Here is a 25726-nt window from a genome sequence, read left to right as displayed (position 1 = left end):
TGCATTTTGCAGACAAGTATACATATCTATCCTTACTTGGACGACTGTCTCGTTCAAGCAGAAAACAAGGACATTCTTCTTCAACATCTGGCGTTTGTGAAAAGGCTTTTAACATGCCTAGGGTACACAGTAAACTAAAAGAAATCATAGCTGGTACCCTCTCAAAAGATATTCCTGGGTGCAAGCTTGAATACATCTGTCCAGATGGCTTACCTTATGCCAGACAAAGACAACTGACTACTTCAAACAGATGGCAACAAAAACCCAATTATCTGCAAGACAAATTCTGCAGGCTTTGGGGTTCATGGCATCCTGCATTCTACCGATTCCATATGCAAGACTGCATATGAGAAAACTACAGTGGTACCTAAAAAGTTTATGGAGTCAACATTGTCACAGTCTGGAAACAATGATTCCTCTCATTCCCTGCTTACAACAGGAGTTTCTTTGGTGGGCAGAGATGTCACCAGAACATGGGATGGTCTTTCACTCTACCCCATGCCAACCAAACCCTAACTACAGACGCATCAGACTATACTTGGGGGGCCCACCTGGCAGGGAGATGCATTCAGGGATATGGAGCCCAAAACAAATGCATCTACATATCAACCAGAAAGAGATGTTAGCTGTTCAGAATGCCCTGACAGCCTTCAATGACTTACTTCATCCAGGACAACTACTGATAGACGGACAACACCACAGTTATGTGGTACAGAAACAAGCAGGGGGGCACACACTCCTACCCCCTTTGCAGACTAGCCATGGCATTGTGGACACAGCCTTGACTTACCAAGTACATCTTCAAGCTCAGTTCCTGCCAGGAAAACAAAGTACTCTGGCAGACGACCTAAGCAGAAACCTTATGGACCCTCACGAGTGGAAACTGGATCCACAAGTCTTTAGCATGATGACAAAGAAATGGGGGAGCCCGGACATAGATCTATTTGCCTCTCCCCAGAATTATCAACTGGACAAATTCTGCACAAGGACTTGTCACAGACAAGCAAGGAATGTGGATGCCCTATCCTTCAGTTTGAAAAACCTTTCCTCCTCTGCCTCTTCTTCCCTAGGTCCTACTAAAGGTCAGACAAGAAAAAACAAAAATGATTCTAATTGCCCTGGACTGGCCTCGCCAACACTGGTACCCATTCCTAAGGAATATGTCTCAACTCCCTCCTTGGTACTTGCCTCAAATACCTCATTTACTGTCTCTGCAAAACAATCAAATCCTGTACAATCCGCTCCAAACTCTGAAACTGGCAGCATGGCTGATCATGTAGTTATTCAAACAGCATCTCTCAGTAAATCTGTGATGGATGTCATTTTGGAAGCCAGAAGGCCTAGTACTAGAAAATCTTATGCTGATAAATGGAAGAGATTCTGTGCTTGGAACCAAGCACAAGGAATTGACACAGCAAAGCCAAATATTCCTCAGATTTTACAATACTTGACTGAGGTACTTGACAAGGGCCTATCTTTTTCATCAATAAATCCATGCCTCTGGCATCTCAGCTCTTTACAACACAGAGCCACCAATGTTTTCTCATCCTTTGCTAAAACAGTATCTTAGAGGGGCCAAAAGTTTAAGGCCTTCCAGAAGATCACCAATTCCTGCATGGGACCTCAATTTTGTGTTGGAAAAACTCACCCTGCCTCCATTTGAACCAGCTGTTACTGCAGATATAAAGTTTTTATCCTGGAAAACAGCTTTACTTCTGGCAATCACTTCAGCAAGAAGGGTTTCAGAGCTACAGGCCCTCATGGCTGTGGAGCCTTTTATTATATTTTACCGAGACAGGGTATCCCTCAGGACCAATCCTTCCTTTATGCCTAAGGTGGTATCCAGGGTGGCTCTTAACCAAACTATTCACCTGCCAACTTTTTACCCAAGTCCACAGAACAAAGGGGAGTGGATTCTGCATTCCTTGGACGTGCACAGACAACTAAGATTCTACTTAAACAGGACCAAATCTATAAGAAAAACTGAGCAGCTACTGGTGGCATTTGCTGTAGGATCAGAGGGAAAGGCTATTTCAAAGTGGACAAGCCACTACATTCATTTCTGCTATTTGCATCATGGTAAACCGGTGCCCAAGGGCATTAGGTCACATTCCACCAGGGCTGCATCTACATCAGCAGCTTTTCTCAGAGGGGTACCAACCAAAGACATTCTAGAAGCTGCTACTTGGAGTTCTGTGCATACTTTTACAAAGCATGATCATTTGCATACTTTTACAAAGCATTATCATTTGCCTCTCTTCTCTAAGTCCAGGGCAGGCTTTGCCACTGCAGTTCTGCAGGGCCTTATAGCCGCTCCTAATGCTATTTAGTTCCAGCCTCCCATCCATAGCTTTGGGATTCTACCCAAATGTAATGACTGCAACAGTGAAACACGAAGAACATAGTACAGTTGTGTACACTTACCATAAATGTAGATGTTAGAGTGTATTCACTGTTGCAGTCAGGGTTACCCACCCGCCATCCCCCTTTATTCTACAGCTTTTCTTTCCTTCATTATATTCTACAGCCATTGTGGTGCATTTGCTTTTAGATGAAGGTAAAGTTTGTGTTGACAGTTGCACGTATTTATAGTTATATATATTTATATATACATATATATATATTTTTTTTTTTTTTTTTGCTCCCCATTTGGGGGGCACCTGACATTTGGGGCAAGGAAAACTAAAGAAAATGGCGTCTGCTGCCTGTTTTATACCCCTGACGACCTGACGTCATGGAAGAGGAGACGGCAACCGACACAGGACCCAAGACTTTGATATTCAGACCGACTGAGGGCAACCTGCCAGCAGATTACCCAAATGTAATGACTGCAACAGTGAATACACTCTTAACATCTACATTTATGGTAAGTGTACACAACTGTACTTTCCAGAGACAGGGTAGTCCTGTTTATATCACAGGCAAGGTTTAAGTCTTTAGAATGGGTAATTCTTGTGCTGTTTGTTTTGCTGATATGCAGGAGATCCATCAGAGGGAGGTCTGACAATGCCCTTGTATGCCAGGTATAGATCTCCTCTCAACAGTCTGTAGGAGACTGTACATGACAGGGCCTTGAGGCGGTCTGCATAGGGCATTTTACTTGTGCCCTGTATTCTTTTAGTGAGGAACCTCTGTGGGCATTCCATTTGTTTGGATGTGCCTGGTTAGGTACCTACCAAAGGGGGCATTGTACTCCGTGATAGGTCTGATGAATCCCAAATACAGTGGAACAATGGCTTCCTTAGACCTAGGTGCCATACATTTGCTTATAAGTTGTATGCCATACAATGATTTCCTCACTACTGTAGACACGTGATGGTCAAAGACTAGATTACTATCTGTGTGTGTTCAAGTCCCTCTCTGCTGGGTCAGCTCTAAGGGGTATATTGTCAGTATGATAGATGTTTTTCGTGTTTAACTATTGCAGTCATATTTGGGTTATCTACCTGCAGGTAGCCCTCAGCTGACCTGAATGCCAGAGTCTTCGGATTTGTGCGTCGGATGCTGTTGCTTCTTCCATGACGTCAGGTCGCCAGGGGTATAAAACATGCAGCCGACGCCATTACATCAGTCTTTCTTGCCGTGCAATGCCCAAAGAAGCAGCAGTTCATAAGTGCTGGTCTTCAAAAAGATAAGTACCCTGTTGGGGATCCTTTTTTTTCTTGCTCTAATTGATGTCAGAAAAAATTAACAATTGTCTTGCCTGTGGAAAGCAAATACCTCATAGAGATTTTTATTCTTACTGCGTCACCTGTTTAGGCCCAGACCACGACATCCCTCGCTGTCGGTTTTGTGCTATGTTCAATGCCCAAACTATATTTGTCTGGCTATTTTTGTAGCTATTTCTATCTGGCTATTTTGTTCTCTATCTCCGTACCCCGAAATGGCTTCCTTAAGCCATCCGACTACTGATCTTCCGAAAAAACGCAAAGATAAAGACAGAGACGGACCACATAGGTCCAAAACAGGCAACAACGCTACCGTTAAGCTAGTCGCCAGTCCGCCGGTACTCAGGCGCTTTTGCAGCCCCTGATACCCGCTACTACTGATTCGCAGGCCTCTACTGAGAACCATTAGGAGTCTGGTATGCTGCGAGATGCATCTTCGACTATGGAACCTGTGGATGTTCGTGTTTCACTTTTGCAGTCATTACTCTTGGGCCATCCTGCTGGCAGGCTACCTGCAGTCGACCCGATCCGGCGTTGGCTGCTGTCGCCTCTTCCCTGACGTCAGTGCGCCAGGGGTATAAAAGATGCAGCCGACACCGTTTTCTTCAGTCTTGCCGCGCGGTGCCCGAAGCAAAAACAGTTCGCAAGTGCTGGTCGGCCGACTCCTGAGATTTTCAAATCCGAATTTCAGAACCGAAGTCTTCATTAAAGCTAAGTACCCGTTGGGGAAACTTTTTTCTTGCTCCAGTCCAATGTCAAAAAAAGTTAACAATTGTATTTCTTGTGGGAAGCAAATACCTCATAAGGATTTTCAGTCTTACTGTATTCCTTGCCTAGGCCCTGACCACAGCGTTGCTAGCTGTCTGTTTTGTGCTTGATTTAACCAACGCACTATTAAGCGTCGGTTCGATTTTGCATTTCATTACTTTGGCCGAAGGTTTAATTATATAATGTCGGCGGAACAGCCGATGACCGGAGTTTACAAAAAACGCAAGGACAAGGAAAAGGATAGGCATCAGAGGTCCAAAACCTACTACGAGGCCACTGTTAGGCCAGTCGCCGGTTCTCAGTGAGGCGCTTTCGCAGCCCCTGGCGCCTGCTACCTCAGAGCCACAGGCCGCTTCTGACTCCCATGTGGAGCCGACTGGGCCTGTGGATACTCAAGGTATTGGACACTCTGAAATCATTCCCTCAGATGGGTCCGGAGCCGCTGAGCAGGCATCTGCTTCTGAGGGTGTCTTCAGACCTACATAATTATATGTTAAACCATCTTCGGCTTCAAAGACTAAAGCAGCTCTAAAGACAAAGAAACAAGTACAGCATTCTCCATCTCAGACTTCCATGCCTAAAAAACAGATGCTTAAAATGGCCGAAGACCTAATTACCTTGATCAGGGGTTCCCATCCCCCTCCTGATAAGCGGCCTAGGCAAGAGACAGAATATGATTCTTCTGATAAGGATAAAGGGTCTCAAAAATCTGTCTTATGCTGCCCGACTGAAAGAACTCCAGTTATATTCAGTTGCTTACCGCTTGCTCAGAGGTGACCTATGCCTGACATACAAGGCCATGTCAAACCCAGATTTGATGAACATGCTTCATCTCAAAAAATCTAGATCCCTCAGAGCCACAAGGGCGGGAGACTTAAACCTCATCACGGTTATTAATAGGACGTGCTGGAGGGATAGATTCATCACCCAAAGACTCCCTATGCTGTGGAACAAAATCCCGGTTTGTGAGGCAGAGCACCTCGCTGGCCTTGTTCAAGAGGAATCTTGACCAATGTATGGGAGATCGCAGATACACCCCAGGGGTTACCTCAGTGTCACTGCTCGACAGAGGCACAGCAAAATAATGGGCATAGTGTCTCCAAACTAAAGGGGTGGCGTAAGCCACAAAACTATGGGCTAGGCTTATAAATGCCCTCGGGCAGATAGCCTAGTATGAACCTATGAACCTATGATCAGGTTTCTATTTCCTCTGATTCCTCTTCTGAACAGGATTATTCTGTTCCTCCCTATGAGGATTCTGATGCTGAAGAATCCATTCCTTCAGCCTCTCCTCCTGAGGATTATTCTTTTGGGGAAACACTGCATACCTTGAGGGAGCATTTCCACTGGGAGAGCCAAGATTACTCAGAATCTAAGAAAAGGCTCAGAGACTTTCTGCTATTACCTCAGCACAGACCCCTTGCTATTCCATCTGTTCTAGACACTGTAGATGATGTATTTTCAGAGTCCGGCCTGTCCCCTGACTCTACCTCCTGCACCTGCTAAGCCTCACAGATATCTACAGGGTCCCAGATTCTCATAAATTCCTATATAAAAACCCCGTTGCTGACCCAGAAACTATATCTCAGGGTCCCAAAGGAGTCAAAGCTTCCATTGCAAAAAAACCCTGTCCCCTCTGGTAGGGATTCTAGGGCACTGGACAGATGGGGGAAAAAAGTTTACACTTCTACTACCTTGGCTGTAAGGGCTTTAAATTGTCAGTTTCATGTGCTTAAATATCAGCAATACTTAATGTCGCTGCTTAAACAGAAAATGTTGACAAATTCTGAATGTTCAGAGAACAAGGAAATGCAGGATTTATTGCATGCAACTGAACAAGTGTGAATGCATACTTTGCAATGTGGTTATGATTCACTGGAGGCCTCTTGCAGGGCCGCTGTTACAGGTTATTAGAAGGCATGCTTTGTTAAAGGAACAGAATCTACCTGATCATGTTAAAGCAAAATTATTAGATGCTCCTTTACAACATGATACTTTGTATGGTGCTAAAGCAGAAGAGGTGTTGAAGAAAATGGAGGATAAAGCGAAAGCAGAAGAGGTGTTGAAGAAAATGGATGATAAAGCGAAATCCATGCAGACAGTTAAGGATTTTTTTTACAGGTACAGCCACCCAGATTTAGCAGGAACTGGCCTTCCAAAAATTGGTCTTTTCCAGTGTCAGACAGGCCACAGAGGCAGATACAGATGTCCCAGTGGCAGATCTCAGCCCCAAGGCTCATACAGGCCTAAACAATGGGGTGCTTTTACCTCCAAAAGTGGAGAAGACAAATCACAACCTTACAGGAAACAGTCCCAATGACTTTCCTCTGCCAGATCCAAGCACTTTTCTTTTGGCCGCCCCCTTAGGGGGAAAACTAGCACTTTTTTCATCAAATTGACAAGTGATTACCCAAAACAAATGGGTCTTGAACATAGTGTCCCAGGGCTTACAGGTTCCATTTTCACACCCTACCAAGGACAAAAGGTATATCAGACCTGCCACACAATCAATGGGCAGAGGCACAAAAGCAAATTACAGCCCTCATGGACATGAGGGCCATTCAACAAGTACCACAACAAGAGCAGGGGCAAGGATTTTACTCTAGACTTTTCTTGGTGCCCAGAAAGGACAAAACCTGGAGACCAGTACTGGACCTGTCTATACTAAACACGTTTCTGGAGGTTCCAAAATTCAAGATGTTGACTCTACAGCAGCTACTGCCCATCCTGGGCAAGAAGGCTTGGCTCGTAACTTTGGACCTAAAAGAGGCATACCTGCATGTCCCAATCAGACAATCTTGCAGAAGATACCTCGGATTCATAGCCGACTCAATGCATTAGCAATTCTCTGCACTGCCCTTTGGCTTATGTACTGCGCCCAGGGTCTTCACAAAATGCCTGGCACCAGTAATTGCGTTTTGCAGACAGAGGAATTCAAATATATCCCTACTTGGACGACTGCCTCATTCAAGCAGAGAACAAAGACATCTTCTTAAAGCATCTGGCATTTGTAAAAAGATTACTAATTTGCCTAGAGTACACAGTAAACGAAAAGAAGTCATAACTAGTACCCTCTCAAGAGATAATATTCCTGGGTGCAAGCTTAAATGCAACTGCCCACATGGCTTATCTCACGCCAGACAAACAAAGGCAACTGACTTCTTACTTCAAAAAAATTGGCAACAAAGACCCAGTTATCTGCAAGGAAAATCCTGCAGGCCTTGGGCTTCTTGGCATCCTGTATTCTACTAATTCCATATGCCGGACTGCATATGAGGAAACTACAATGGTATCTAAAAAGTTTTTGGACTCTGCATTGCCACAGCCTGGAGACAGTAATTACCCTTATTCCCTGCCTACAACAGGAGGTTCGATGGTGGGCACAGGTCTGTCACCACAACAAGGATCTGCCATTCACTTTACCCACAGCCAGACAGACACTGACAACGGATGTATCAGATTATGCCTGTGGGGCCCATATGGCAGGAAAATGTATTCAGGGCACATGGCCTGCTAGCCAGATACATCTTCATATCAATCAAAAAGAGATGCTAGCTGTTCAGAATGCCCTGACAGCTTTCAAGGATCTACTTCATCCAGGACAGCTACTGATAAAGACGGACAATACTACGGTCATGTGGTACATAAACAAGCAGGGAGGCACACATTCCTACCCCCCTCCGCAGACAAGCAATGACCTTGTGGGACACAGCATTGACTAATCAGGTTCACCTGCAAGCACAATTCCTGCCAGGAAAAACAAATACTCTGGCAGATGAACTAAGCAGAAACCTCATGGATCCCCACGAGTGGAAACTGGATGCACAAGTCTTCAGCATGATAACAAGGAAATGGGGGATGCCCAGACATAGATCTATTTGCCTCCCCTCACAACTTTCAATTACAGAGATTTTGCACAAGGATTTATCACAAACAAGCATGGAAAGTGGACGCCCTATCCTTCAGCTGGAAAAACCTAACAGTATATGCCTTTCCTCCTCTGCCTCTCCTTCCCAAGGTACTCCTAAAGGTCAGATAGAAGCCAAAAATGATACTCATTGCACCAGACTGGCCACGCCAGCACTGGTACCCAATCCTAAAGAGCTTGTCTCAAGGGTCCAGCATGGATATTGCCTCAAACTTCCCACTTGCTGACCCAACAAAACAATCAGATCCTGCACAGTCAACTCAGAACCTTAAATCTGGCAGCATGGCGGATAATGTAGCCATTCAGAACATTCCTCTTTCAAAAGCTGTTATGGATGTTCTCTTGGAGGCCAGGAGGCAGAGTACCAGAAAATCTTATGCAGAAAAATGGAAGAGATTCTGTGCTTGGAACCAGGAACAAGGCATTGACACGTATGTACCAGATATTCCTCAGATTTTACAGTACCTAACTGAGATGCTGGACAAAGGCCTTTCTTTTTCATCAATTAAGATTCATGCCTCTGCCATTTCAGCCCATTACAATACAGAACCACCTATCTTTTTTCATCCTTTAATAAGGCAGTACCTCAGAGGGGCCAAAAACATCAGGCCTCCAAGGAGAGCGCCAATTCCAGCATGGGACCTCAATTATGTCTTGGAAAAGCTCACACTGCCTCCCTTTGAGCCAGCCTGAACAGCTGATATAAAGTTTTTATCCTGGAAAACAGCTGTGCTCCTAGCAGTAACCTCTGCAAGAAGAGTCGCGGAGTTACAAGCACTCATGGCTGTGGAACCTTTTATCATTTTCATCCAGACAGGGTTTCTCTGAGGACAAACCCAACATTTATGCCTAAAGTCGTGTCCAGTGTGGCCCTCAACCAAACCATTCACTTGCCTACCTTTTATCCAAACCCACAGAACAAGGGTGAGAAACTTCTGCATTTTGGATGATGTTTTTATTGTGTGGAAGGGAAGTGCTTAGGAAATTCCACAATTCGTGGAATATATAAATCAGACTACAAACTATTTGAAGTTTACTTTCCAATTTCATCAGCAGGAAATTAATTTTCTTGATGTAAAGATTTTTAAAAAAACAAAACCGGTTTCATTCCAAAATCTAAAGAAAAAACACCTTTTGCAATGCATACTTACATTACACTAGTCACCATCCGGTACATCAAAAAAGAAGTATTGTAAAGGGCCAGGCTGTTCGAATAGCTAGAATGATCACCATGAAGGATGATGTGATATCTGAGTTTAAGAACCTAAGGGTTATGTTCCTTAAGAGAGGTTACCCAGGCCACTTTATTGATCCAATACTTGAGGAGGTGTTGGGAAAATGGGGTATTATTTATAAACCTTTATTGGGTGTGATTGAGGACAAATTTAGTAACCCATTTAAAGGAGAGATTGCCTCAAATAGTATAAATTTTCAACAAGCATTTGTAGTTCAGTTTAGTCCCTTGTACTCTCAGGTCAAAGCGACTTTGGTAAAAAATTCAGAACATTTTCCGAACCAATTCTGAAATAATTCGTATCTTGGGTGACAAACCCATATTTTCCACCAAGGTAGGGGGTAATATTAAATCCTTGGTAGAAACAAACAAACTTTCAAATAGGAAGGGGAATCCAGCTGGCAGTAAGCCTTGTGATAGATGCCACTATTGCTCGTATATATTGTTGGACAACAAAATAATTATTGAGAATCAGACTAAAAGTGTTATTTTATTAAAAAATGGAAATTATTGTTCCACTAGACTTGTGTATATCGCTAAATGCAGCACCTGTCCGTCTTTTTACATTGGTAAGACGGAGAGGATGCTGAAAAGTAGGATATACGAGCATCTCTATGATATCAAGAATGAAAAGAATACTAACTCACTATATAAACATAGTACAATGTGTAAGAACTTTAAGTGTTTTAAGTTTGGCATTCTTGATTTTGTCATAGTAGATGTGAGAGGGGGTGACTGGCAAAATATATTAAATAAAAAAGAGTTGATGTGGCAATTGAGGCTAGCTGCTGACCACCCACCAGGTATCAATGAATTCATTTCTATAATGCCTGTATTGAAAGAAAAGGCGGAATTAGTTTAACTGGCTGTTTCATTAGGTATTGATAAAGTATTTTACTTTTAATTTTAAATATGTATTTTATATAACTTTTGTGTATATTTTTAATATATATTAATATAAATTGATTTGTTTTTTATTCACCATTAGGAAAGTACATATACATGTACCTTACATTGTTCTATATTTTTTGTAGAGAAATGTTTTTGTAGAAATGAATTTTTTTATTATATTGAATCTAATTATTCATTTTTTGGTCATGCATATACTGCTTGCTATTTATGAGAAGTGGTATTTTAAGCATAGTATTGGTTAATATTGAACCAATGAATTTAAACTGTTTGCTATTTAAGCTTCAATGTTTTTACTATTACTTGTTCTGATGAAGTCAATTTACTTGATGAAAGCGCTTAACCTCATGTCTTTGTGTTAATAAAATCTTTCTGTGGACCCGCGACGCTGTGCTACTTTTGGTTGTCTGGTCTATTTTGAGCACATTGTGCACCATTTGTGTGGTTTTATCTAAACCCACAGAACAAGGGAGAGAAAATTCTGCATTCTTTGGACATACACAGGCAGCTACGCTTCTACTTGGACAGAACTAAAGCTTTCAGAAAGACTGAGCAACTTTTAGTGTCATATGCTGCAGGATCACAAGGAAAGGCCATCTCAAAACAGACTATTTCTAAATGGATAAGTCATTGCATCCATTTCTGCTATTCACAGCATGGCAAATCGGTGCCTAAGGGCATTAGGCCTCATTCTACCAGAGCAGCAGCCTTCCTCAGAGGAGTACCAACCAAAGACATCTTAGAGGCTGCAAGTTGGAGTTCAGTGTACACTTTTACAAAGCACTACCACTTACCTCTTTACTCTAAATCCAGAGCAGGCTTTGCCACTGCAGTGCTGCAGGGCCTCATAGCCTCTCCTAATCTTATTTAGTTCAGCCACCCATTCTCAGCTTTGGGATTCAACCCAAGAGTAATGACTGCAACAGTGAAACACGATGAACATAGTACAGATGTTCATCGTGTTTCACTGTTGCAGTCATGACTGTAGGGTTCTCCCCTGCCGGCAGGCAGTCCTCGGTTGGCCAGAATCCCAAAGTCTGGGTCCGGCATCGGCTGTTCAGCCATGCTCCCTGACGTCAGAGCGCCAGGAGTACAAAGCTGACAGCCGACGCCATGTTCTCCAGTCTTTCTTGCCGTGCAGTGATAGCAGTTCTGATAGCAGTTCGCAAGTGCCGGTCGGCTGACTCCTGACAAACTTTTCTGAACAAACTTCAGTCCAAAGATTTTCTTCTACTCAAAGCTAAGTACCCCGTTGGGGAAACTTTTTTCTTGCTCCAGTCCGATGTCAGAAAAAGTTAATAATTGTATTTCATGTGGGAAGCAAATACCTCATAAGGATTTTCATTCTTACTGTATTCCTTGCTTAGGCCCTGACCATGACGTAGCTAGTTGTCGGTTTTGTGCTAGATTCAATCAATGTACAATTAAACGAAGGTACGATTTTGCATTTCATTACTTCGGTAGGCGTTTTAATTACAAAATGCTGTCAGATACGGTTCTGGCTACCGGAGTTCACAAACGACGCAAGGACAAAGACAGGCCTCCGAGGTCCAAATCTGACGATATTGTACAAGCAGAGCCAGCTTCAGGTTCGGCCGTAGTCAGTGAGGCGCTTTTGCAGCCCCTGTCGTCGGCCATCTTGGAACCGATGGCCGAAACGGACTCCCACGAGGAGCCAACTAGGCCTTTGAATACTTCTGTTGCAGGACCTTCGGACAATGCTCCTTCGGATGGGTCCGGAGCCGCTGTGCAGGTACCGGCTTCCGAAGGGGTTTTCAGGCCTACTCAGCTTCTAATAAATGCAAAGCCAAAGACAAAGGCAAAGACTCCTTCCAAATCAAAGACTGCAACACAGGCCTCTTCTGATCCGGCTCCCAAGTCACAGAAACAGTTACTTAAGATGGCGGAGGACTTACTTACTATGATTAGGGGTTCACATCCCCCTCCAGATAAAAGGCCAAGGCAGGAAGTTTATTATGACACCTCTGATCAGGCTTCTGTTTCTTCAGTTTCTTCTTCTGATCAGGAATATTCTTTCCCTCCTTATGAGGATTCTGATGCTGAGGAATCCATTCCCTCAACTTCTCCCCCTGAGGATTTCTCTTTTGGGGAAACTTTGCATTAAATGAGGGAACATTTTCACTGGGAAGGACAGGAGTATTCAGAATCTAAGAAAAGACTAAGGGATTTTCTTCTTCTTCCCCAACATAGACCCCTGGCTATTCCACCTATTTGGGATATTGTGGATGATGCTTTTTCGGAGGCTAACTTAACCCCTGACTCTTTTCCTCCAGCTCCAGTTAAGTCTGACAGATATTACAGGGTTCCTGATTCCCACCAGTTTTTATACAAGAACCCTACTGCTGACCCTGAAACCATTTCTCAGGGTCCTAAGGGAGTTAAGGCTGCTTCTGCTAAAAACCCCATTCCCTCTGAGAAGGATTCCAGATCTTTAGAAAGATGGGGCAAAAAAGTGTACACTTCTGCTACTTTATCTATTAGGGCTTTAAACTGTCAGTTTCATATGCTGAAATACCAGCAATTTCTCCTGTCTGTTTAAAACAAAAGCTAACTTCCATTTCCGCCTGTGCAGATGATAAAGAATTACATGATTTAATGCATGCCACTGAACAAGTTGGGAAGCATGGTTTACACTGTGGTTTTGATGCCTTGGAGGCTTCTTGTAGGGCTGCTGCCTCTGGTACAGTAATTAGAAGGCATGCACGGTTAAAGGAACAAAATTTGCCAGATCAAGTAAAAGCTAAATTATTGGATGCTCCTGTTCAGCATAATGTTTTGTTTGGATCTAAAGCTGAAGAGGTGATTAAAAAGATGGAGGATAAGGCTAAATCCATGCAAACAGTTAAAGATTTCTTACAAGTACAACCACCCAGATTTAGTAGGAATTGGCCTACAAAAAATTGGTCCTTTCCCAATTCGGACAGGCCTCAGAGGGGTAGATACAGACGCTCACGAGGAAGGCCTCAATCACAAGCCTCTTATAGACCAAGACAGTGGACTGCTTCCACCCCTAGGGGAGGAGAGGACAGGTCGCAAGCTCATAGGAAACAGACTCAATGACTCCCTCTGTTGGGCTGCAGGAACTTCTTGCCTGGAAGCCCCTCTCTGAGGAAAACTTTCTCTTTTTCTCCTAAGTTGGACTCGTATAACCCAAGGCAAGTGGGTTCTAGATGTGGTTTCAAGAGGTTACAAATTCCATTTTCATACCCTACCAAGACCAAGCGGATGGCCAGATCTTCCAAAACGTCAATGGACAGAGGCCTTAAACCAGGTGGAAGCTCTTTTGGCTATGAAAGCCATAGAACTAGTTCCACTTTCAGAGATGGGACAAGGTTTTTACTCGAGGCTCTTTCTAGTCCCCAGGAAATAAAATTCATGGAGACCCATTCTGGATCTGTCAGTCTTGAACACTTTTCTAGAGATACCAAAATTCAAGATGCTAACTCTACAGCAACTACTTCCAATGCTGACCAAAAATGCATGGATGGTAACTTTGGATTTAAAGGAGGCATATTTACACATTCCCATCAGGCAGGAGCGCAGAAAATACCTCAGGTTCAAGGCCGGATCGAGGCACTTTCAATTCTCTGCGCTGCCATTTGGATTGTCTACTGCGCCCAGGGTCTTCACCAAATGCCTGGCTCCAGTAGTAGCTTATTGCAGACTCAAGGGAATTCAAATTTACCCTTATCTGGACGACTGTCTTATTCAGGCAGACAGCAAGGAGATCTTACTACAGCATCTACAGTTTGTTCAGAATCTTCTCAAGTTCCTGGGATTCACTGTAAACATAAAGTCAAATTTGACACCCTCACAACAGATAATTTTTCTGGGTGCTTCTCTAAACACTACAACCCAGATGGCATTTCTGACACATGAAAAACAGTTGCAGCTGGCTCTAACTTTCAAAACCTTGGCAACTTTAACTCAGCTATCTGCAAGGAGATTCCTGCAGGCTTTGGGTTGCATGGCCTCCTGCATCCTTCTCGTACCATATGCAAGGGTACATATGAGGAAAATACAGTGGTACCTAAAAAGTGTATGGTCGCAGCATTGCCACAGTTTAGACGTTCTGATCTCAGTCCTACCTTGTCTTCAAAAGGAATTCCTTTGGTGGTCCAAGGCATGCACTCTAAACAAAGGAAAACCCTTCTGTCTGCCTCCGGCCACTCAGATACTAACCACGGATGCCTCAGATTATGCATGGGGAGCCCGTTTTCAGGGCAACTGTCTGCAGGGCCTTTGGACAAAGGATCAGAAGCACCTGCATATCAATTTAAAGGAAATGTTAGCCGTTCAGAAAGCTCTATTGGCCTTCAGGAATCTTCTACAACCAGGACAACTACTGATACGGACAGACAGCACCACGGACAGACAGCACCACAGTTATGTGGTACATAAACAAGCAAGGGGGATCTCATTCCTACCCCCTTTGCAGACTAGCCATGGATCTATGGAACACAGCTCTAGCTTGCAGTCTGGACCTTCAAGCTGAGTTTCTACCAGGGAAGCAAAACTTCCCGGCAGACAGTCTGAGCAGAAACCTTTCGGATCCACACGAGTGGATGCTGGACACCGAAATATTCAGGATAACAGCAGTCTGGGGATGTCCTCACATAGACCTCTTTGCATCCCACCTCAATCATCAACTACAGATTTTTTGCACCAGGACTTTCCACGAACAAGCTTGGAAAGTGGATGCACTATCATTCAGTTGGAGAAACCTCTCGGGATATGCCTTTCCGCCTCTTCCTCTTCTTCCACGGGTATTATTAAAGGTCAAACAGGACAAGCCCAAGATGATAATCTTGCTGGCCCCAAATTGGCCTCGACAGTTTTGGTACCCAACTCTAAAAAAACCTATGTCTGGAGCCCCCTTAGGTTTTACCACAGACTCCGAACCTTCTGTCCCAGCACCAGGGTCAGTTTCTACACTCCCATGTCAGAACTCTACCTGGCGGCCTGGTTAATCCAGGGTCTTTGATACATTCTCTCCTACCCAAGCAGGTTATGGATGTCATTTTAGAAGCCAGACGTCCTAGCACTAGAAAATCTTATGCAGGAAAATGGAAAAGATTTTGTTCCTGGATGCAGGCTCAGGATTCTGATCCTCTTCTTCCTAACATTCCTTTGATTTTTACTTTACCTGACAGATCTCTTACATAAGGGTCTCTCTTTTTCTTCCATTAAGATACATGCCTCTGCTATTTCCGCTCATTATAATACAGACCCTCCAATCTTTTCCCACCAGCTCATGAGACAGTTTCTCAGAGGAGCTAAGAACTTAAGACCTCCTAGGTCTCCTCCCATTCCTGCTTGGGATCTCAACTATGTTTTGGAAAAGCACACCTTGCCTCCTTTTGAGCCTGCTGCCTCTTCTGACATCAAGTTTTTATCTTGGAAAACAGCCATCCTCTTAGCTCTGACCTCTGCCAGGAGAGTTTCAGAGTTGCAAGCTCTTATGGCTGTAGAACCTTATATTATTTTTCATCAAGACAGGGTGTCTTTAAGGACTAATCCTACTTTCATGCCTAAGGTGGTTTCCAAAGTGGCTTTAAATCAAACTATTCACTTGCCAACTTTTTTCCCCACTCCTCAAAATAAAGGGGAAAGAATCTTACATTCCTTGGATGTACACAGACAACTACGTTTTTACCTGGACAGAACCAAGGACATCAGAAAATCAGAGCAATTGTTTGTTTCTTATGCTTTAAGTTCCCAAGGTAAAGCCATTTCAAAACAGACCATTTCTAAATGGATTGCTCATGGAATCAGATTTTGTTGTTCACACCATGGAAAGCAAATCCCAGGGAGTATACGTACTCATTCCACCAGAGCTGCTGCCACTTCCGCTGCCTTCCTTGGGAGTTCCTACCAAAGACATTTTGGAAGCTGCAACTTGGAGTTCAGTGCATACTTTTTCAAAGCACTACAATCTACCTCTCTACTCTAAGTCTAGGGCAGGCTTTGCTTCTGCAGTCTTGCAGGGCCTTTTAGCCGCCCCTTCTTCTTTATGACCACCTCCCTTTCATTCTGCTTTGGGATTCTACCCTACAGTCATGACTGCAACAGTGAAACACGATGAACATAGTACAGTTGTGTACACTTACCATAAATGTGGATGTTCGTGTGTCTTCACTGTTGCAGTCTGGGTTTCCCTCCCTCCTGTCCCCTCTTATTTCTACTTTTGTGTGGTTCCTTTTTTCTCCATTCTTCTGAGGTGTATTTGCAAAGGTTATGGGACCTTATTCATTTTGGGACTCCTAACATCTGGGGCAAGAAAAACTGGAGAACATGGCGTCTGCTGTCAGCTTTGTACTCCTGGCGCTCTGACGTCAGGGAGCATGGCTGAACAGCCGACGCCGGACCCAGACTTTGGGATTCTGGCCGACCGAGGACTGCCTGCCGGCAGGGGAGAACCCTACAGTCATGACTGCAACAGTGAAGACACTCTAACATCTACATTTATGGTAAGTGTACACAACTGTACTTTGTGTACCTACCATAAATGTAGATGTTCGAGTGTATTCACTGTTGCAGTCCAGGTTACCCTCCCTCCGTCCCCCTTCTTTTTGCTGGGGTTTATCTGTACTTCTCTATTCTATACAACCTATGTGGTGTGTTTGCTTGTAGATGAAGGAAATGTTTCTTTACTGCATGTATGTTTATTTGCATAATATATTTAGCCTATCCTTTTGGGGGACCTGACATCTTGAGCAAGAAAAACTGAAGAAAATGGCATCGGCTGCATCTTTTATACCCCTGGCGCAATGACGTCAGGAAAGAGGCGTCAGCGGCTGACGCTGGACCGAGACTTTGCAATTCGGGCCGACTGTGGGTAGCCTGCCAACAGGATGGCCCAAGAGTAATGACTGCAACAGTGAATACACTCTAACATCTACATTTATGGTAGGTACACAACTGTACTATGTCTCTACCTTGGATGGGTCTGGAGCTGCTGTGCAGGCACTGGCTTCTGAGGGTGTATTCAGGCTTACAGATTTTCATATTAAACAGATGACTTAATTTCAAGCTAAGAATTCCTCTGGCCTAAAGCTCGCACTAAGCCTAGAAAACTGATGACCAAAGCGCATTCTCGGGTCCATATGCCTCAAAAACAAATTAGAATGACTGTAGACCTTATTACCTTAATTAGAGGAAGCCAGCCTTCCCCCCCTTGAGACCTAGAGCTGGTTTTCTTTCTGATTCTTCTGTGGAGGAGTCTGATATCTCTACTCCTTCTGACTACCAGGATTTACCCTCATCTACTTATTCCCTCTGCTTCCCCTCCAGAAGGTTTTTCTTTTGGGGAAACCTTGCATACCCTTACGGAGCATTTTCGCTGGGAAAGCCAGGACTTAGTCCAAAAAGAGACTTGGGAATTTTTAAACTTGCCTCAACACCGGCCTCTAGCTATTCCTCCTGTTCTGGAGATTGTAGATGACGTTTTATTGGAATCCAGCCTTACCTCAGACACTGCCTCCTGCTCCCAGGAAACCTGACAGGTACTACAGAGTACCTGACTCTCTCAAATTCCTGTTCAAGAATCCTACTGCAGATCCAGAGACCATTTCCCAAGAACCAAAACGCATTAAGGCTACAACTGCCAAAAATCCTACCCCTTCTGATAGGGATTCTAGAGCATTAGACAGGTGGAGTAAGAAAGTATATACTTGTGCTACTTTGGCCATTAAGGCTTTAAATTACCAGTTTCATATGTTAAAGTATCAGCAGCATATTATGGGATTAAACAGAAAATGATGTTGATTCCTGACTGTGCTGAACACAAAGATTTACAAGCGTTAATGCATTCTGCTGACCAAGTAGGTAAACATACTTTGCAATGTGGTTTTGATGCTTTAGAATAATCGTGCAGGGCTGCTGTTACTGGGTCTGTACTTAGAAGCCATGCTTGGCTTAAGGAACAAAACTTGCCAGATCATGTTAAAGCTAAATTACTGGATGCACCCTTAAACCAAGAGCGCCTTTTTGGCAACAAAGCAGAAGTCCTCAAAAGGATGGAGGAAAAAGCTGAATCTATGCAAACTGTTAAAGATTTCTTACAAGTACAGCCACCTAGATTCAGTAGACATTGGCCTTCAAAGAACTGGCCCATTCCAGTCCCTTCCAGGCCTTCTCAGCCAAACCCAGTGGCAGCAGACCACCAAGACTTCAGTCTCTGGCTGTGCACAGATCTAAGCAGGGGGGGGGGGGCTCCCACTTCCAAAGCAAGGAGTAGTAAGCCACCCACTATGGAAAAATGGCACAGTGACTTATCCTCAACTACTTGCTCCCTTAGGAGGAAATCTTGCCCTGCATGCAAAAACTGAGAACTCATTACCCAGGACAAACTGGTTTTAAACATAGTTTCTCTAGGATACAGATTCCACTTCCACTCACTCCCATCCCCAAGTGGATGGCCAGACCTCCCCCCAAACCAGTGGGCGGAGGCCCAAAAACATATACTCTCTCTCTCCTCAGTGTCAGGGCTATTCAACCTGTCCCAGCAGAACAAAGGGGACAAGGTTTTTATTCAAGACTGTTCCTGGTTCCCAGAAAAGAGAACTCCTGGCATCCTATCCTGGACCATTCTATTCTCAACACCTTTCTGGTGGTTCCAAAATTCAAAATGCTAACTCTTCAACAGCTTCTTCCTGTGCTAACCAAGGATGCCTGGTTGGCAATTCTAGACTTAAAAGAAGCTTACCTGCACATCCCAATAAGGAAATCCTGCAGAAAATACCGACGCTTCGGGGCAGTTCTCTGCACTTCCCTTTGGCTTACCTACTGCGTCCAGGGTATTCACAAAGTGCCTAGCTCCAGCCAATGCATTTTGCAGGCAGAGAAATATTCAGATTTACCCATAGTTGGACAACTGCCTGATTCAGGCAGAGTCAGGACTTGCTATTACAACACCTGGCATTTGTAAAGAGACTTCTAGCCTCTGTGGGGTACACCATCATTGAGAAGAAATCACACCTATTACCTTGCCAACAGATTGTATTCCTGGGAGCAAGCTTGAACACAACTTCCTAGATTGTATTCCTGGGAGCAAGCTTGAACACAACTTCCTAGATGGCATTCCTCACTCCAGGAGAAACAAATTCATTTGACAACCTACTACAAAGTACATGCCACAAAAACCCAGCTATCTGCAAGGAAAATTCTGCAAGCGCTGGGATTCATAGAGTCTTGCATTCCGTTAATTCCATATGCAAGACTGCATATGAGGAAACTTATCTAAAAAGTCTATGGTGTCAACATTCTCAGGACCTGGAAACAATGATTCCTATTATTCCTTGTCTAAGGGCAGTGTTCCTTTAGTAGGCAAGAGGCCTGCTAGCACAACAAAACTCCCTTTCACTCTACCCCCCCCCGCCACCCAAACCCTAACAGACTCATCAAACTATGCATGGGGGGGCTCTCATGGCAGGGCAGGGCATTCAGGGCAAATGGAACCCAAAACAGATTCACCTGCATGTCAATCAAAAAGAAATGTTAGCTGTGCAAAATGCTCTGACAGCCTTCAAAGACCTTATTCTTCCAGGAGAATTATTGGTCAAGACAGACAACACCACCGTTATCTGGTACAAAAGCAGGGGGGAACCCATTCCTACCCACTCTGCAGACTAGCCATGGCTCTGTGGAACACAGCCTTGAGCTACCAAGTGAACCTACAAGGTCAATTCCTGCCAGGCAAACTAAATTCACTGACAGACTACTTAAGCAGAAATCTCATGGACCCACACGAATGGAAACTGGAACCCAAAATATTCAAGCTCTTGAGGAGCAAATGGGGGACACCAGAGGTAGACCCGTTTGCCTCCCCTCAGAACTACCAGTTGAACAAATTCTGCCCCAGAACTCCCCATAGTCAAGTTTGGAAAGTGGATGCCCTGTCCTTTTCCTGGGAAAGCCTCTCAGTTTATGCCTTTCCTCCTCTGCCTCTCCTCTCGAAGGTTCTACTAAAGATCAAACAGCACAAGCCAAGGACAATACTGATTGCACCAGACTGGCCATGCCAGCACTGGTACCGCCTTTTGCACATTCTGACAGTGCTACAACCTTGGCACCTGCCTCAGACCCCTTCCCTGCTGTCCCAGCAGGTGGGCCAGATTCTCACCCTCAGCTTCAAACCCTCAACCTTGCAGCCTGGCTAATTCCGTGATCTCACCTCCAGCAACCCTCAGTAAGCAGGTACTGGATGTCATTCTTGAGGCAAGGAGGCCTAGTACTAGAAAATCCTATTAAAAAAAGTGGAAAAGATACTGTTCTTGGAGCCAGGCTCAGGGGATGGGCACAGGTGGTGCCCAGATTACCTCGTATTCTAGATTATTTAACGGAAATGCTCCACAAGGGCCTATCCCTTCTCTTCTATTAAGATTCATGCCTCTGCTATATCAGCACATTATAATACTGACCCACACCTCTTCTCTCAAACCCTGCTAAAACAGTTCCTTAGAGGGGTCATAAATTTAAGACCCCCCAGGAGAGCTCCCACTCCAGCCTTAACTTTGTGTTTGAAAAATTCCCCCCCCCCCCCTTTGAAGCAGCTGCTGCAGCAGAGTTAAAATTCCTTTCTTGGAAAACAGCTTTACTTCTAGCCATCACCTCAGCAAGAAGAGTGTCTGAATTGCATGCCCTCATGGCAGCGGGGAACCCTTCATTGTCTTCCATGCGGACAGGGTTTCCCTCAGGACTAATCCATCCTTTATGCCCAAGGTGGTGCCTAGTGTGGCTCTAAACCAGTCCATTCATTTGCCTACCTTTTTCCCTAATCCTCAGAATAAAGGGGAAAGGATACTTCATTCTCTGGACGTACACAGACAACTTAGATTCTATTTGGACAGGACTAAGCCTCTCAGAAAATCCGACCAGCTGCTAGTTAGCTTTGCTGCAGGGGCAGAGGGGAAGGCCATTTCAAAGCAAACCATTTCCAAATGGATAGCACATTGCATCAAATTCTGCTACAAACACCATGGAAAACCTACCCCACAGTGGATAAGAATATATTCCACCAAGGCTGCATCTACCTCTACTGCATTTCTCAGAGGAGTCCCTACCAGGGACATCCTGGAAACTGTAACCTGGAGCTCTGTACATACTTTCACCAAGCATTACCACCTGCCTATCTTTTCTAAATCCAGAGCTGGATTTGCCGTAGCAGTCTTACCAGGCCTTATTGCTAGTCCTAATGCTCTTTAACTGCCTCCACCCTTCCTTAGCTTTGGGAATCAACCCAAATGTAATGACTGCAACAGTGAAACACGAAGAACATAGTACAGTTGTGTACACATACCATAAATATAGATGTTCGAGTGTATTCACTGTTGCAGTCCTGGATGTCCTTCAAGGATACATCTGCAGTCCTTACAAATGGGTTGTCCTGTCGTCAGGCAGCCCCTCGGTCGGCCGGATTCCAAAGTCTGGGTCTGGCCTCGGCTGGTGTCGCACTTCACCCGACGTCATAGCTGCAGTTATTCGGGTATAAAGGCATCAGCCGACGCCATTTTCCTCAGTCTTTCTTGCCGTGTGGCGCCCGAAGCAGAAGCTGTTCGCAAGTGCCGGTCGGTCAGAACCAGAGATTACTACTACCGAATACTACTTCGAAGACTTCTAAAAAGCTAAGTACCCCGTTGGGGACTCTTTCTTGCCTCAGCCAATGTCAGAAAAAGTGAATAACTGTTTAACTTGTGGGAAACAAATACCTCATAAAGATTTCCACTCTTACTGCTTACCCTGTTTAGGCCCAGACTACGACGTAGCAGCTTGTCTAGCCCGTGCTGCTTTTAACCGGCGGACGCTTAGACGTCTGTCTGAATTTGCTGAGGAGTTCTTCGGCTCCGATTTTGCTTATATCATGCCGTCGGATCCTCAGACTACGCAAATGTCTAAAAAGCGCAAGGAAAAGGACCGACATTCGCGGTCCACGGCTTCGGCCGAAACCGCGGTTAAGCCAACCGCGAGTGTCTCTGTTTCGGCTGAAACCGAGCAAGCGGTTCTTCCTTCAGCCGAAAACCTACCTTCTACCGAGGCCTCTTCCAACCTGGTGGAATCGGCTTCAGAAATCCCACCTGCTGTTGTAGTTTCTCAGGAATTATCTGATACTATTCCCTTGGATATTTCAACCCCTGCACGTGGAGCTGCTAGGCCACCTGCAGCCATGTCCATTAAGGCCTTTGCCAGGGCTAAAGCAGCTAAAGCTTCTAAGACTGTGCTTGCTAAGACCCCCTCTCACAGGCCTAGCTCTAGTTCTCAAATGCTTAGTTTAGCAGAGGATCTCATTTCTTTAATCCGGGGATCCCAACCTCAACCAGACAGGGCCTCTCGGCCTCCTCCAGAGAAGAGGCCTAGAGCAGAGCCCCCTCAGCCACTTTCTACAGATGATTCCTCTGATGATTCAGATGATTCGGACCCTCCAGAGGCTCCTTTCTCCCCTTATGAAGATTCTGATGCTGAAGAGTCTATCCCTTCTGCCTCTCCGCCTGAGGAATTTTCCTTTGGGGAAACCTTGCATGCTATGAGGGAACAATTCCAGTGGCAGGGCCAGGATTTTTCAGACTCCAGAAAAAGGCTTAGAACCTTTCTACATTTACCACAACATAGGCCTTTAGCCATACCTCCAGTTCTTTCTGTTGTAGATGATGCATTTAATGATGCTTGTACTGCTCCTGATTCTCTACCTCCGGCCCCTGCTAAGCCTGATAGATACTACAGGGTCCCGGACACACATTACCATTTGTATAAGGCTCCTTTTGCAGATCCCGAGACTATCTCCCAAGGACCTAAGGCTGTAGCAGCTACTTCTGCTAAGAACCCCCTCCCCTCAGAAAGGGAATCCAGATCCTTAGAGAGATGGGGTAAAAAAGTTTACACTTCTGCTACTCTTTCAGCTAGGGCCTTGAACTGTCAATTCCACATGATCCAGTATCAAGAGTTTATGCTAGAACAGTTAACCAAAAAACTGACCTCTGATTTATCATTAGACAAAAAATCTGTTCAGGAAATGGTACATAACATTCAGCAAGTCAGTAACCATTCCTTAAAATGCGGCTGTGATGCACTGGAGGCTTCCTTTAGATCAGCCATGACCGGCACAGTTATCAGAAGGCATGCATGGTTAAAAGAGCAGGCCTTACCAGACCATGTCAAGTCCAAACTATTAGATGCACCTATGGATAAGATCAATTTGTTTGGCTCTCCTGCACAACAGGTGCTGAAGAAGATGGAAGAGAAGGCAAAATCTGTCCAAACAGTAAAAGATTTCTTACAGGTCCAACCGCCAAGGTTTAGCAGGAATTGGCCCTCCAAGAATTGGTCCTTTCCAGACTCATCCAGAGCTCAGAGGGGCAGGAATAGGCGTTCTAAAGGCAGAAACCAATCCAGGGGTGCCTACAGGGGACGCCAGTGGCAGAGTAACAACCAGCAAAGTACAGCCACGGACACAGCCACCACCACAACTACAGGACAATCACAGTGACTTGGCTCTGGCACCGCCTACCAGGGAGCAACTAGAAGCACCTTTAGGCGGGAAGCTAGCCTTATTTTCAATAAACTGGCATTACATCACAAGAGACAAGTGGATTTTACAGACAATAGACCAAGGCTACAGGTTTCACTTCCATACTCTACCAGGGAAGAGAGGAATGCCAAACCTACCTCCAAATCAAAAGGCAGAAGCTCTAAAACAAATATCCCAATTATTAAAGATGAGAGCTGTGGAAAAGGTACCATCTATGGAGCAAGGAAAGGGATTTTACTCCAGACTCTTCCTGGTACCAAGAAAAGAAAGCAAATGGAGACCTATTCTCGACCTGTCTGCTTTAAACACATTCCTCATTGTTCCAAAATTCAAAATGCTGACTCTACAGCAGCTTCTTCCCATGCTGGGCAAGGAGTCTTGGCTGGTAACTCTAGATCTCAAGGAGGCATACCTGCACGTCCCCATACGACCAAATTGCAGAAGATACCTCAGATTTCTTGCAGGATCAGAGCATTATCAATTCTCAGCATTGCCCTTTGGCTTATCTACTGCGCCCAGAGTGTTCACTAAATGCCTGGCATCAGTAATTGCTCATTGCAGGCTTCAGGGAATCCAAATCTACCCCTACCTGGACAACTGCCTGATACAAGCGGACGACAAAAACAAGCTAGCAGAAGACTTACAAAGGGTCATTTACCTGCTACAAGCCCTGGGATACACAGTCAATATAAAAAAGTCAAGGCTGATACCATCCCAAAGAATAACCTTTTTGGGTGCAGAGTTGGACACATCAAAGCAAATGGCATTCCTAACAGTAGAAAAACAGGAGCAGCTACCTCTCTACTTCTTGGCATTAACAAAGCAGAACCATCTGACAGCAAGAAAAGTACTGCAAGCCTTGGGCTTCATGGCATCCTGCATAATATTGGTTCCTCATGCCAGACTGCATATGAGAAAACTACAGTGGTACCTAAGGAATTTATGGTCTCAACACAAGCACAGCTTAGAAACCCAGATTCCAATTATTCCATGCCTGAAGCAAGAATTCCTATGGTGGGCTCAGGCTTGTCAATCAAACACAGGATTGCCCTTCCACATTACTCAACCAAGCCAAACCATCACAACGGACGCCTCAGATCTCAGTTGGGGGGCCCACATGCTGGACAAGTGCATACAAGGCTTATGGACTCAAGACCAGCTGCACCTACACATAAATCTAAAGGAAATGCTGGCAGTAAAACTGGCAATTCAGGCATTCAGACCATTTCTCCAACAAGGTCAATTGATAAGGACAGACAACACCACAGTTATGTGGTACATCAACAAACAGGGAGGCACACATTCGTATCCTCTTTGCCGGATGGCGATGGACCTCTGGAATGTGGCCCTGAGCTACAACATTCAGTTAAAAGCAATTTTTGTACCAGGAAAAGAAAACATTCTGGCAGACATATTAAGCAGGACTACCACGGATGCCCACGAATGGATGCTGCATCCGGACATCTTCAAAACCATTACAAGAAAATGGGGGCTTCCAGAAATAGACTTATTTGCATCTCCACGCAATCACCAGCTAAAGAAATTCTGCACAAGGACGTACCACCCACTTGCTTGGAAGGTGGACTTCCTATCCTTCAGTTGGAAAAACCTGACAGCATATGCATTCCCACCACTTCCTTTGATGCACAAGGTGCTATTGAAGATCAAAGAGGACC

General features: G+C 44.7%; 1 protein-coding gene across 1 annotated transcript in view; it reads left to right on the top strand.

The window, feature by feature from the left end:
- The window catches only part of CSNK1D (casein kinase 1 delta), a 946953-nt gene that overhangs the window by 398685 nt on the left and 522542 nt on the right, over nt 1-25726 (top strand). The window lies entirely within an intron of this gene.

This window comes from Protopterus annectens, chromosome 4.part0 (assembly GCF_019279795.1).
Source record: "Protopterus annectens isolate FY-2018-M chromosome 4.part0, PAN1.0, whole genome shotgun sequence".
NCBI classification, from domain to species: Eukaryota; Metazoa; Chordata; order Ceratodontiformes; family Protopteridae; genus Protopterus; species Protopterus annectens.
This window is presented reverse-complemented; position numbering and strand designations above follow the sequence as displayed.